This window comes from Pleuronectes platessa, chromosome 10 (genome assembly GCF_947347685.1).
Source record: "Pleuronectes platessa chromosome 10, fPlePla1.1, whole genome shotgun sequence".
NCBI lineage: Eukaryota > Metazoa > Chordata > Actinopteri > Pleuronectiformes > Pleuronectidae > Pleuronectes > Pleuronectes platessa.
In genome coordinates, this window is record NC_070635.1 from 14,139,807 (window position 1) to 14,154,521 (window position 14,715).

Genomic DNA, 14,715 nt, shown 5'->3' on the forward strand with positions numbered 1-14,715 from the left:
TCCTGGAGGATGTTTTAGATGCTGGCTTGCCTGTCCACGGAGCCACGGGTGGTGAAATCAGCAAATGTCCCTACTATGCTGCCAAAAGGAGTAGGTTTTCATACTTTGTATGCATCATGCTGCTATGAGGAACATAGGAACATAGGAATTCCAGATTCATTCACTAGACTGGCACTCAGTAGAGCTCAACAGAGCTATGTTCATCTCTGATCCATGCAGCTTCCTTCTACCAAGTTGTGTGGTTATTGGTCCAGTAGTTTATTACATAAACCTGTTGACTGACAAATCAGAGATGAAAACATAACCTCCTTAGCAGAGGTAATAAAACCTCCACACATTCATCAAGGAAATGTGACCAACATTAATAATTATTAGAAACACAACAGGAAATCTGTTGTATATATTTAATATTTTCGAGAATATCTAAATAGTTGACGTTAAAGATTCTTGATATTAAAGATTTTATTTTATGGACAACCTTAGTTAATCACAAGCTGCACAAACCAAGCTAGAGCAGCAGAGGAACCCAGCAGCCAGCAGGGGGCAGGCTCAGGACATCACAACAGACTGTGATTCTTGTAAGGCGTCCGAAGTCAAGGTTAGAAAGTACTGGGTTATTCTCTAACAATAGGTTTTTAAAGTATGTTAAATCATCCAGTATCTAAAAGCCAATAATATAAAAGTAACTTTTAAGTAAGGCTGTCAAATATATGTAGTAAAGTAGAAATAGTTTTCTCTGAAGAAAATGACACGGACACACACACACGATAATTTGTACATCCTCTTAGCATGCTTGGTTCCTTCTAGCAATCATCAGGCGGTGTGGCCTAGTCGGTAGAGCGTCCGTTCTCGAACAAGAAAGACACAGGTTTGAATCCCACTCTTTCCCATCTTCAAGCTGGCAGTATACTGATCTCCCAAATGTGGGAGGATTTCTCCTATTAATTGCTAAATATCTTACACTATGTAAAATTAAATATGAAAACAGGAATAAAAAAATAAAAATTCCTGCGCATTGGTCTTCTGCGCAGGATGTGCGCAATAGGCTTCTGCGCAGGATGTACGCGCGCAGTTTTTCCCCCCCATTTAATTAATTTAATTCTTTTATATTTAATTTTTTCATCTGCATCATTTCTCCTATGGAGGACCATCCATTACTTAAGTAAAAATAAATAAATAAATAAATGTATAAATAAATACAGAAATAAATAAAAAAGGAAATGAATTAATTAATACAGAAATAAGTGAATAAATATGTTAATAACAAAAGAAATGTCAAAAGAAATGTCTTAAATATATTTGCACATTTATTTATTGCCTGATACATTTCCTTTTCATTTGCAGTGTCCTTATGCTAAAGAGAAAGGCGGGCCTAACTAGAGACTGAGGTTAGGCCCTCCTTTCTCATTAGCATAAGGACACTGAAATCGAAAAATAAAAGTTGGAATAAATGTGGAAATAAATAAATAAATGTTGAAATAAATGCAGAATTATATAAATCAATGTCTTAAACTTATTTCCACATTATTTATTTATTTCCACATTTATTCCAACTTTTATTTATTCCGTGATATATTTCCTTTTCATTTTCAGTGTCCTTATGCTAACGAGAAAGGAGGGCCTAACCTCAGTCTCGAGCAGGATTGGTCAACTGAGCTACACACACACAGCCCCTGCGCTGCTCCACACACTCGCTCAGAGACACGGGCAGTGACTGAGACTTGAGCTCTTCACCGTGAAACAGTCGGTTAGTGACTTTGTAGAACAGTGGAAACACAGAGTTTCTCTGGTCACATCTGCTCAGAGATCAGCGGCTTCATGATCAGAGCAGAAGCTGCAGGTGGTTTGTACCGAGCTGGAGTTTCTGTTTCCTCCTCCTCCTCTCGGCTCGCTCCTTGTGCTCAGTACAACACGTGACGCTCACAGTCAGGACTACCGACACCTAAATCATCCCAATAAAAAATAACCTGAACTAACCTGTGAACTTGAACTAGTTCATTTTAAGTGTGAACTGGCTCAACGCTGCAAACAGCTACTGGACACCAGCATTGAGAGGCAGAAGTAGTAGGGCTGGATCATTACACTCCTGTGACCAATCCTGCATGAGACTACGGTTAGGCCCGCCTTTCTCATTAGCATAAGGACACTGCAAATGAAAAGGAAATGTATCAGGCAATAAATAAATGTGCAAATATATTTAAGACATTTCTTTTGACATTTCTTTTGTTATTAACATATTTATTCACTTCTTCTGTATTAATTTATTTATTTCCTTATTTATTTATTTCTGTATTTATTTATACATTTATTTATTTATTTATTTTTACTTAAGTCATGTATGGTCCTCCATAGGTAAGAGAAAGCAGAGAGGCAGACTCAGCAACTACATCCGAGATCCGGTGCACCTTATTATTATCTGAGGGATTTTTACACACACTCTGATAAAGATTCCGACAGTAAAGGCAAGGGGTAGTGATGGATACGGTTTCTTTAACAAGTTAAGTCTTTCATTCTCACTTTCCACCTTAAAACTATGAAATGAACTGAACTATGAACTAGTTCAGAATTTAAATGGCTAGTTCATGAGAGGTGTGAACTTACACAACACTGCAGGGTGGTTCCTCCAACCTGCTATAACTCTGGAGCAAGCAGCGTTTTGCTCCTTGTGTGTTTATTTGTTTCTTATTTTATTACAGACAAATCTATTGAGCTGCATGCACCCAGTTAGCACAATACAAAGTAAACAGACTCCTCGGAGACTGACGAATTCAGACGTTATGTATTTCCTTATTTGGTACCTGTGTCTTCAGTTAAGGGCTGAACGACTGTTTGACACTGATCAGTCTAAATCAGCCACTAGATGTCAGTAAATAGCCACCAATGAGGTGAAAAGTGAATGATACAAATACATCTGTGAGATCAGTGCTGCTGACCAGCTGTTTTACAAACACATGTATATAAACATGTATATCACTATTGTTCATATTGGATTTCCCTCATAGTGTTGAATTTGAAACTGCTTCATAACACATTGAACAAATTATTGAGATACTTTAAGATTCAACAGGATCACTGCCAGGGCCGGGTCTAGGCAGGGGCAAGAGGGGGCCTGGCCCCCTCAAATAAATGTTGTGCCCCCTCAAACTAAATAGGGTTAGGGTTAGGGTTAGGGTTAGGCACAATGCCCCCTCAAGATTTGTGGCTGCCCCCTCATACATGCCTGTCTAGACCCGGCCCTGATCACTGCCCAGTCTCAGAAATGTTGAAAAATGAGTATTCTACACCCATCAAGTCTGTTAACACAAGGAAAATAAAACACAAGATAAAATCCAACATTAAATAAAAAATATATAGTTAAAAATTTAATGTGAAAAAAATAAAATTATAAAATAAAATAAAAAATAAAAAATAAAATAATTCCCAGAGCAAAGCACCACACCAGCCCCACAATACAAGACATGTTCTGCAGGCTGTTGATGGAATTGTGACGCAGGGGGAAACATATATATATATATATCAACCGGTCTTAGGCAAGTATAGCAAGAGCGCACGACTCTAGAGTCCCAAAAGCATAGTAGAAAAACATGAACCAAGCACAAGTTAAAGGGAATGACATTTTCCTTCACCAGAAATATCTTTATCATGCTGGGAATCCTGCACATGCTCAGGATCATGTCGATCACTGCCAGGTTGACCACAGCCAGAAAACTTTGGCGTGTGCAAACAGTGGTTAAAGACAATGACGTAGATCACCAAACTGTTAAATACAACCGTGACCACATAAACAAAAACGCCAGGAAGATGAAGTAAACGCTGATGGAGGGATACATCTGAAATCCAATGATGTAGAAGCCCGGAGGATGAACGATGATAGAGTCGTTTAAAACAGTCCTGGGAAAAGACATAGTTGAGTTCACAGCTTTTTCAGTCTGAGAAAGAGAGAAATTCACAACATAGTACAAACAAGGATCACAAAGGTTTTACATCATATTAAGTCCAGTTCAAAAAACTCAGTCATAGAATCTCACCTGATTTCCAGGTTGACTTCAACCCTGCGTGACTCCGACTCCTGCAGCAGAAGTGGCTGCAGCAGCTGTTGGACTCTTTGACAGCAGAAAATATACCTTCCTCATCAGCCTCCAGAGATTTCTACGTCCGACTGATACAGAGGAAGTCAAAGCCGATTAGTTGAACCATGGAGAGCCGCACCAGAGGTCAGATTTGGATTTAACTGGATACGCACTCAAAACAAACTCCTAATTGTTCTAATCTAAATGATTTGATGAATTCGATCATCTCACCGTTCTTTGATAGAACTGTTTAACTGAGTGTTTTATAAAGGGCTATACAACATGATTGTTGTTAGAACTCTTCTTCTTCTTCTTCTTCTTCTTCTTCTTCTTCTTCTTCTTCTTCTTCTTCTTCTTCTTCTTCAAATACCAATAGTAAAAATAATACTGATAATAAATTAAATCCGCTGCAACCATCATTCGGTTCAAGTATTAAAGACTTGATTTCATATATTTTATTTATATTATGTGAACCACTTTCTTTGGCAACTCTGGTCTTTATCTTTTTATATAATGATTGAGTTGATTGGCTCATTTTCCCTTCATCACCACCTTATAACATTAAGTCATTTAATATCCCTGAAGTGAATAATGGACAAAAACTGCAAATGTGCAGGTTTAATTCACAAGTTTTTGAATGATTTGATAAATTCAGTATTAGGTCTGAGTCTCGCCTGATCAAGCAGCTGAGATCCTGTCCACTTTTACCATGAGCAAATAAAGCTGTCTGACCTGCTGAGGACGACCTCTGACCTTCTGTGAAGAGGGGAAGAAGTCAGAATCTTGTTAATTTATTTATTTATATACATATTCCACTTAACATATGCACATACTCTGCACTTTTACTGCTTTTTTTTGCACCTCTTGCTTTATTTTAAATTTTTTATCCGAGGGTTTTCAAATTGTCGTTAATACTCCTTTAAAGCAGACCAGGTAAAAACAACTTCCGCTGGGATTAGAATATTGTACCTACGACTGCACTGACAAGTTAAACCATCACAGCATGTTCTGGTCTTTCCCTCTGCAGGGGTCAAACCTGGGCCTGTCACCTTACTGGGCATGCCTGCATCACGTGACCATGTGTGCAGACCTACCTGTCATTTTTCAAATAAACTTAGTGCACAACCACAGCCACAGTGTGCGAGCCAATCCTGCTTCTCTGCACATGCTGGATTTACTGTGTTGCACATGGATAGAAGTGTCGGTGTAATAGTTTCTGTGTTGTTAATTGGCTGCTGAGTTGTAAAAGGAGAAGGAGGAGAAAGCAGCAGCAGCAGCATTCCCTGCTCCGGTCGTCAGGGATTTAGGGAAGGACTGAATCCGAGCCCCGACTGAGACAAACAATAGCAGCTATGAAAGGCGAGGGGAGGGGTCGGCCTAATGCAAATATCCACTTTGTGCGCCCCCGGAGAAAACTGCTCTAAACAACTGACAACCACCAACTTCCACACGAAGTGCTAGAGTTAGTGCCGCAGACTCCAGGCCAGGAAGCAGGGTCGGTTTTGCGGGGGATTTACGTCTGTGCGCCTTTTACGCACAAACTTGCTAAGTAAGTTCAGCCATGGAGGCGTCCCTGGAGAACTTCCTCGGTGTCAACAGGCGCAGAGGAAACGTTTTGTGGACACAGGAACCCGCAGCATCACCGAAATGTCCCGAGTGCACCTGCTGCTGAAGGAGCAAACACAGAGGTAAGGAGTCCAAACACAGCTTTGGCTCTCCCTCCTTTTTACGCATCAGCTAAACAATCCATTCCCTTCTTCTTCCCTCGGTACTTTTCAGTTCTGCGTGCGGAACTCTCTGGGGAAACTGCAGCTTTTTCACAACAGTTTGTGCCCCAGCCACCATTTCTTTCTCTCCTTCCCCCTGTGCGGCTTATTTAGTGCAGCTCCAAAGCCTGTCTCGGGAAAACGTGATTATCCTCAGACCATCGATACGCTGGCTTTCATTCAACACATGCATGAGAAAGGCCCTGCAACATAATAGGTCAGTGGGAGCCTGTCTGCTGCTTGTATAGGCGTGGGGCAAACAGAGGGGAATCCCACCGGAATATTGAAACGATTGTTGTGTCCATGTGAGTGAAGCAGACAGAATATTAAATCACCAAAGACGTGACACTGGACCTCTGGTGTTTTGATGTTATTCCCTTTATATATTGAGTTAAAAACAAGAAAACTCAATGTTATTATTATTTTAACATTCCTAACAAAAAACAAAACAAAAAAAGCACTGATAAGTCAAGTTTGAGCCTTGCTTTATTCGATTCTGCACTTTTTTATATCCAGTTGTCTTGTGCAAAAGTACTGGTGTGAAGTGCTACTGTAAAACCCCAGCATATCCCCCCAGAGCACACATCAAAGTGGGCTCAACATGAGGCCTTTATCTGAACAATTGCTCCATTCTACCCTGCACCCCAACCCCGGCCACCCCCACAGCCCCCTATTCCCGATTTCCACTTGATTAAGCCCTAAGCTGAGCAGAGTTGAATCTGGAGGGAAAATGGCTCACTAATTCTGACTCTCTCCAGTCTGACACAAAAGAGGAAAACTGTTCTCTCCGCTCTCATTTGAGTCGTGGTTCAATAAGTTGACAGGAGTCCTCCTCTCTGACGTGTTGGAGCCCGTATTGTTGGACAAATATAGGCAGGACCAAATCGACCGCATGATAAATGAGAGGCGGGAGGAAGGAAAGCAGACAATTGTTATATACTCAATCAATTAATGGTAATTCTTTCTATCTGGAATCTGCTCGGACTGTTGAGCCAATTCTTCCTCTGCGAAGACCTCAGTATGCCCAGATGTTTGGCTGCTGGATGTAATTCCACGCTTCTAAAGCACCTTGCGTCCAAGTCAAATTCATCTATTTTTCCCCCCTCAGTAAATCATTTGGTTTATAAATCTTAAAAGAAATATATGAAGATATTTTTCATAACTAGAATGTAAAGTTTCTTTTTTCAAATAGTTGCAGATTAAGTTCAAAGTAGGTTTTGTCAACATGCAAGAATTGCTTTTTTTTTTGGTGCATAACAAACTTATACATGAGTAAGAACGATGAAGCAAATTAAGATGCAAGTACTTAAGCACAAAACTATACAATGACATTCAATCAAGCCTCATCAAATTACACACTCATAGGTATCAATACTAAACATGCTAGATTTAGTTTAAGTCAAGATCATTATTATTTGAGAATCAATGAAAATTTTCAAAATGGCCCTATCTTGGAACGTTATAGAAAGTGGATTGGTGAGAACATAAGCTCCTTGGATGAGGAAAAAACATCTAGAAAATACCTTCAATATGAAAATATGTGCAATTTGTTACAGATGGTGCAGAAGATGTGCACGTGGTCACTGGTGTGAACATTATGTTCATGTTCATGGGGTCAGTGTCATGTGCAGAGGGAAAGAAAGTAATGATGACAATATCAGTATGTAAACACAATGTGTTTTACACCAAAATCAGAAAGTAATTGACTATGTTAGTGTTTATCATCAATCCTACATTCTCATGCTTGTGTAACCATCAATAAAATGCGAAACAACTATTTGAAAAGATCCTTTCGTTTCAAGGTGGACACTCAGGTAGAGGTGTAAAGGCCGATAATGTGATTTATGAAGACTCTTTAGAAACCGTCCTGTGCTTGTTCGAGCTCCAACGTCCTCCAGATCTAACGAGTGCAGTTGAAAGTGTTGTAATCTACAACGTCCTTTAGGTTTTTACACTGTTTGTAAATCATTATCTGAATTGGTGAGAGTAAGCAGAGGCAGCCTGCAGAATGCACTGTACACATTCTCTGTCTGGTGTCGGGGTTGCCTGGCAATGGGAGAGGTGCCGCTGGATGAAGGCTGCCCCGATCGCTCTTCTTTTCTCCCTCTCTCCCTCTCTCCATCCCTTTCTGTCTCCAACACCCCCCTCTACCACCACACAGCTTGTTCTCCTCTCTGCATACTAATGAATGAAGCAAAGGCTGATTACAAACCAGGCCTGTCAAAGTGATTATTAATATTCCTCTCTGTGGCCTCCGTTTACAGGCACATAAACTTTATGGGAACTTACTCTACTATTGTTGTGTGTAGCATTTAGCTGTTTTCCCTAATGCAGTGTGAAATACAGCAGACAGACAGTCTCCCAGCCTCCTGTTAATGTCTGCTGGGTGGATTAGATCTCTTGTGTTCGGCAGGACAGTTAGGTTTTTATATGTCTGTGCGTCGGCCACTAGAGGAGGGCAGTGTGCAGCCTGTGTCGAGACGCAGTCAACACAGTTTTTTTTCAGACGAGTGGACGTCCCACTTCTAACTGTATTTGTGTTCAGGAAGTGTCTCGGTGAGCTACAAACTTTTTTTTCGCCCCTCGACTCAACGTCTTTCAAAAGCCACATCATTTCAAGGGTCTATCTCCACTGCATCTCTAAACAGGAAGCAATCATGACCCTGACAGTGGCTCACAGACACAGCGAGTGTTTCGTTTATATGAAAGCAGAAGGAAACAGGAGACAAATACAGCAACAGTTGGTGCAATACCACACCAGTGCAATAAACATAGACATGCACTGTTTCTTTAATATAATAAAGCGGCTCAATACATTTATGTAGCAACCAGACTAGCTGTTACTTTGCTGTATGAGAAACTTCACGCAAGGAGATTAGGTTTTTGTTGCCATTTGTCTTTTAGCAGGATTATGATAAAATGAACAGATTTGATTGAAACTTGGAAGGGAGCCGTATGAGCCAAGAAGGAACCCATTAACTTTTCGAGCAGATTCGATTAAGGGAGCAGATCCAGGAATTTTATTTTTCTCTTTCTTCAACATGGCAATGGTTGTTTTTTGAATATTTGCCCCAATGTCCAAGTAGATAATTCAAGGACATTGATTTAAGAACAAACAGACATTGCTCACGGACTGATATCTATGTGTCTGTAATTTGATGCAGCTTGAGTGAATTTTAGGGGACTGATGGCAGAAGTGAGGGCCAGTCTAGTATTATTTAAGTTCATTAGCTTATCTCCTCTGATAAAAGTGAAAAATCTGACAATGCAACGAGAAGAAAGCAAAGTTAAATTTTTCCTTATTTTAATACAGCAACATGTTTCATTTCTTGTTCCTAGTTTTGAGCTGCAGGCTTTTCTTCCTCTGGCATTTTAAAATATATTTAGTTAAAATAAAACTACTTGAATATGGTCTCATCACTGCACTCTGTCCGATTCTAGTTAGTTTAACAGTAGAGTAATTACCATTTGATCTCAACCTCAACCAACTGAAGTCGAAAATACATTAGCAAGTAATGGTGTAGTAGATGTTTAACACTCCTCCATCAAGGCACATTTACTTTTGGTACTTCAAGCATATTTTGCTGATATCACTGTATCATACTTGTGTAAGGTTTTGAATACACATTTTTGTCTTGGAAAGAAGTTTATGTTTAAATCGTTGCATGACCACTTTTACTTTTCTTCCGCCACTCAACAAAAAACAGAAACCTACGTATATAGGAAGTTTCAGAAACTCTGCATTTTGCCATTGAGGAGTTCCTCTTCCCGATAGGCCCTATCCTCCAGAGAGAGGGTATAATTAGAGCTATGGAAACAGGAAACACCTCGCCCTCCCTATCGTTCTCTCCCCCTTTCTCTACCTCCTTCTCTCTCTCTCTCTCTCTCTCTCTCTCTCTCTCTCTCTCTCTCTCTTATACTTAGTTATGCATTTTTTCATCAAATTATGACGTGCAGGGACAGAGAGTAGAGTCTGTAATGAGTTCCGCGATGTTTATCACTGTGTCTCAGGTCCATAGGTTTACTGGAAATTAGGCTGTGGCATGTTCTTTGAATTTTGTTTTCTTTGGAAAGAAATCAGCAACCTATTAGTCGGCCTAGCTGCCTGTTATTAAAGAAGAGTCACGGTTATTTTCACTCTATTTCAAATAGCTTATTTCCTTTATTTCATATATTCTCGAAAGAAAATGACAATTGCTAAACACTAGGTGTCAAAGAATCCAAAGGTGCTCAGTTCCCAGGGATATGAAAAAATAGAGTTTCACCTCAGTTATAGGAGTTTTTACCACTCAGTGTTTGGTTTTATGATCTGAAAAAGAATTGTACCACTAAATAATTGTATCATGTACATGAGTTGTCTTCCTGCGGCAAAAAGAACAAATATCAGAGAGGTAAGCAGACATGTTTACTTCTATTCATCCTCTCGTCCCTCGTGAATCATGATGTCAGACAGTCACTAATGCTGTATGTCATTTCGCGCTGTCTATACCGTAATCCTCCCGAACTCTTCAGCCCGCCTTGTGTCACAATGCTCCAGCTGTGACCGCCTGTGATTCATTTTCTGGTGAATGTTTATACGCCCAGGGTAGTTCAGTGCAAAGTGAGGGACATGGGAGACTGAGGGGCCTCTAATTTCTGCTCCTTCCTCCAAAGATTAAAGACCTGGAGGAGACCAGGTGTACAGTTCAGACCAGAGATTAGCCTCCCGTCGCACTTGCCTTCTCCTTAGACCCCATAAACTGCCACTCGCTGCTCGTGTGCTACACTCCGCCTCTGTGAAGGTGAGCACATTACGCTCTACTTGTTGTTTTCTTTCAGAGCACGCAAGTTCCTCTTGGCTCACTCCAGCAGTGTTTCCCTCTGCTCGGGCACGCTCAGTTCATGAGAGAGAGAGAAAAGTTTTTTTTTTACTCCTTTATTGATTCAGAGGAGTGGCTGCCACCTTTTCCCCTTCCTGGTGTGGAATGCACACCTGGAGGTGTTTGCCGAGTGGCTGGAGTAATCCATATAACAATGCAGGCTGACATCTGGGGCCGTCAGCGCTGCTAGAGACCGTTTGCACTCCAACAGCCCCTGCATTGTCTCTAGATCAATATGTGAGCTGCGCTTGATGTCTTTATTGCCACATTTATCATTAATCCTTTGTTTTTTAGCTCTGACTGAAGAATAGAAGGCTAACGGTGATTAGAGTCGTTTTAATTAGCAAGAAACTTTTGAAGTTCTGAGAATTAATTAAATTCAACCAAAAACCGGGAATCAGAAAGCTCAGGTAAAGTGCAGTTGTCTAGACTGAGTTGACATGACAGGTCAGTTGAGTTGCACTGCTCTTGGTTTCCCCTAACAGTGCTCACACACACACACACACACACACACACACACACACACACACACACACACACACACACACACTCTGGAGGGAGATGGGTGCAGATAAAACGACTGGGTTACGCCCCGCCGAGGAATTGGGATGCCTGGGGGGGCTGGGATACTTTCTGCCTGGCTAGCCTTAATATTGTGATTCTCCCCCAGTCAACAAAGCAGTGTGTTTGATGGAACATGTCAGGTTCCTGCAGGACCTATAGGGGCCGGTCCTCTCCTCTGGTTAGACAGCTGTCAGCACCTCAGACACTAGAGAGCCAGCGACTCCTCCATGTGTTGTTGGAGACTCTAAAGCAGCACAGCAGAGCGAGGTGAGTGCTGATCTTCAAATTTGAACACAGGGTTGGGCCGTTGAGTCAAATTTGCATACGATATATATTAAGTCAGGCTTCTGTTTGAAGTCAATGTACAGTTTAAGATCTTGTTGAAACAGATTTATAGGCGCATGGGTACCCAGGCATGTCTGTGCAGGAATACCAAAATCCAGCATCAGTGCGTTCAGTATTTTTTCATGCCCTATTTCTTCTCCCCTGCAGCACAGCTCAAGTTTGATTACTTTAGACTGTAATGGGAGAAAGCCCCATTACTATACAGGGATTACTTATTAAAATCATTATTTCTAAACCCTTTATCGCAAAGTCTTACAATGTATTGACTGAACGTTAGCTGTTCATTCTGTGGTCTAATATGCGTTCCCGGTCAGACTGAGCGTGTCCTCTCCCTGACTCCTTGATGATCTGAGCTGTGAGAGCCAGCGCGGTAACTCGACCTTGCCTCCTCCAGCCACCTGTGCTCGTGTGCCCAGAGAAAACAGTGGCTTTTGTGTTGGAGTGAGACGTCCACACGGCAGGGGGCTAAGGTGCATTAGGGGGCTATGACAGGTGGCGCCCTCTTCCTGGGCCTTCCCCTGCAGTAAAGAGCATGGACACCGAGGGGCTGTTGGTCGGAACAGCTGCACCCCCCTGCATATGTAGTCCGGGGGTAAAATGTCATTCCTGACATCACAGGAGGAGTGGGACTGTGCTGAACTTTTGATTTAAGATGCGTGGTTCTTTTTGAAACGTGTCGGTGCAGCGTTTGCATATCTCCATACAGAGTCAGTGCTCGGTCTAAGTGCAGCGGCGGTGGGAGACTCGGGGGGGGGGGGGGGGGGGGATCGGGGTGCCTGGTACAGTATGAGTGGTTAGCTGTGTGCGTTTGTGTTGCGAGGTAATCAATCAAAATCCCAGAGTCTGTCTGTGAGAGGAGGAACGCTTCGGTCAGACCATTTTTATCTGCTGGGACTGTTTGGGAAGGGGCAGAGGGGGCAGAGGGGGCAGAGGGGGCCGTGGCTCAGGCTGCCTGTGTGAGTCCGGAATGGTGATGTGATGTGAACTCTCAGGTCCGTGTGAGGTGGACAGACCGAGGGCGATGACTCACTTCACTCTGTCCTCTTCAGGGACTCAGTCTCCCTGTCCATAACATCCAAGACTGAACTGTGAGTATAAAATCTGTAATGCTGATTCATGCTTACCGTCCTTTGGGATTGTCCCCACTAACGCACTGAGAGTTGGTGGAGACTCTTGTTAGTCAAAGACGTGTGTGTCTCAAATGGTGAAGTGGAGTGAGGATCTCTACCCCAACAGCTCATCGATTGAAAGAAAAATGAGTAGCAACTAACAGAACAGCCTTTTTACAAGCAAAACGTTTGATTGTGTCTAGTTTTCACATTTGAAATTTGCCTTTATTGGTCTTACATCACAGTAAATGGAATCTTCTTGGGGTTTCTGGCTTTGGTGAGATAAAATTTGTCGTATGAAAATGTCACTTTGTCCAAAAAAAAAAACTATTCATTTTAATTTGTGATTTAGATGATGGCACCTTGCAGCCCTAGTTAGTATGGGTTTCATGAGTTGCAGTAATGCTCCTGCAACATTAGATTTTTTTTTTATGTACAAGGATCTAGCAAACATTTTTCTGCTGGGAAGATGTGTTTATATTCAAATGACTGGGCAATGCTGTGATTATAGACAGTGTGTTACTGTTGTAAAGGGGTGAAATTTAAAGTTTTCATAACAACTGCTGCTGGGTGGCCTGTGTGGCACTGTGAGGTTGGTACGAAGTGAGGTTGTACCAAGGTGTCACATTCCTCAGTTTGGTGTGTGTGTGTGTGTGTGTGAGTGTGTGTGTTTGTTTCAGTTCCTCACAAATGACCACCCATCTATATAACAACAGCGACTGTGCTTCAAAGTACAGTTGATGCACCTTCCAGTTAATGAGGGAGTTCTTTCTCTCCAGTCGCCAAAGTGCTTGCTCATTGTGGGAACTGTTGGGTTTCTCTATAAACAATAAGGTCTTGACTCTATTATGTTATAATATGGTGTTTAAAATTCAACTGAATTGAATCCCTGTTATTTTAGGTCTTTCATTTTGTTGCCATGTATTTTGTGAAGCACTTTGTAACCTTATTTAGATAAGTGCTATACAAGTATTTGTTTATCATTATTATTAGTTCCTCTGATCATTCCTTCGAGTTCTGAATTAAGTTTGGTTTAACGTGTTTGTGCGTGTGCGAAATACAAATCTAAAAAAATCTGTGTCCTACCTCCCCTCCTAAAGCTGCCTCATATTTTTCATCTGCAGTCAGATGTGACGTTGAAAGATGATGAGAGTGCAGCTCTCCCGTCATCTGACTAATTTGTTCCCTTGATAGATTTATCAGATCGTGTGGCACCCCTGGGACCGGCTATCTGTTTTTTCACATCACATAAATATTGTTTACCAGAAGCCTGCGTAAATGAGGCTATTTTAAACCTCGTGGTTACTCGTGGAAAAACAACAGGAAAGGTTTCATCCTCGCAGTTGTACAAACATATTATTGTAAATGGTGCTGATGTTGTACTGTCCGGAGCTTCACCGCTGTCTTGATCTGAATCGAGACTCGCTGTAGATAACGTGCATGAGGCCCTCTGATGGATTTATTTTGGTCCTCAGCAGAGGGAGGTCAGCAATGTGGGATAAATCACCCTGAATTTAAAACTGTTTGGACCCCAGAACATTTGTTTACTGTGTATCTCAGTGCAGCAGGTTACGCTCCTGATCTAAATCATCAACTCCACAAACACACTGAAGTCACCTCTAGTGGCCACAGAGGAACAGAATGTTTACATTTCTAGATAAGGCCAAATTAGAGAGTGTCTGTGTTTACTATTTGAAAATTTTTCCATTTTTGTTAACATCTTTAAGAGAGTGTAAGTTCTAAAGTATTGTCTTTTGTCAAATAGATTTACAAATAATCCCATCCCTCATTTCCATTATTTAAGATGACATTCTGTATATGGTTTTAACCTTGTTTTCTCTATGTATTACTAGAGCATGGTGGTATACAGTACGTGAGATAATTCTTTAATTTGGTGGATTTACAAAAAAGTTAAAACTGAAATACAAAATAAAAGTCCTATTATAAATACCCACAACTGTATAAAGGCCATTAATGCTGTGGCTACATTGGAAAAACAAGT

At 41.3% G+C, this 14,715-nt stretch overlaps 1 pseudogene; it reads right to left on the bottom strand.

The window, feature by feature from the left end:
- Window positions 1–3,418: 3,418 nt before the first annotated feature.
- Window positions 3,419–3,905, bottom strand: LOC128448812 (olfactory receptor 52R1-like; annotated as a pseudogene).
- Between the last annotated feature and the right edge of the window lie 10,810 nt (window positions 3,906–14,715).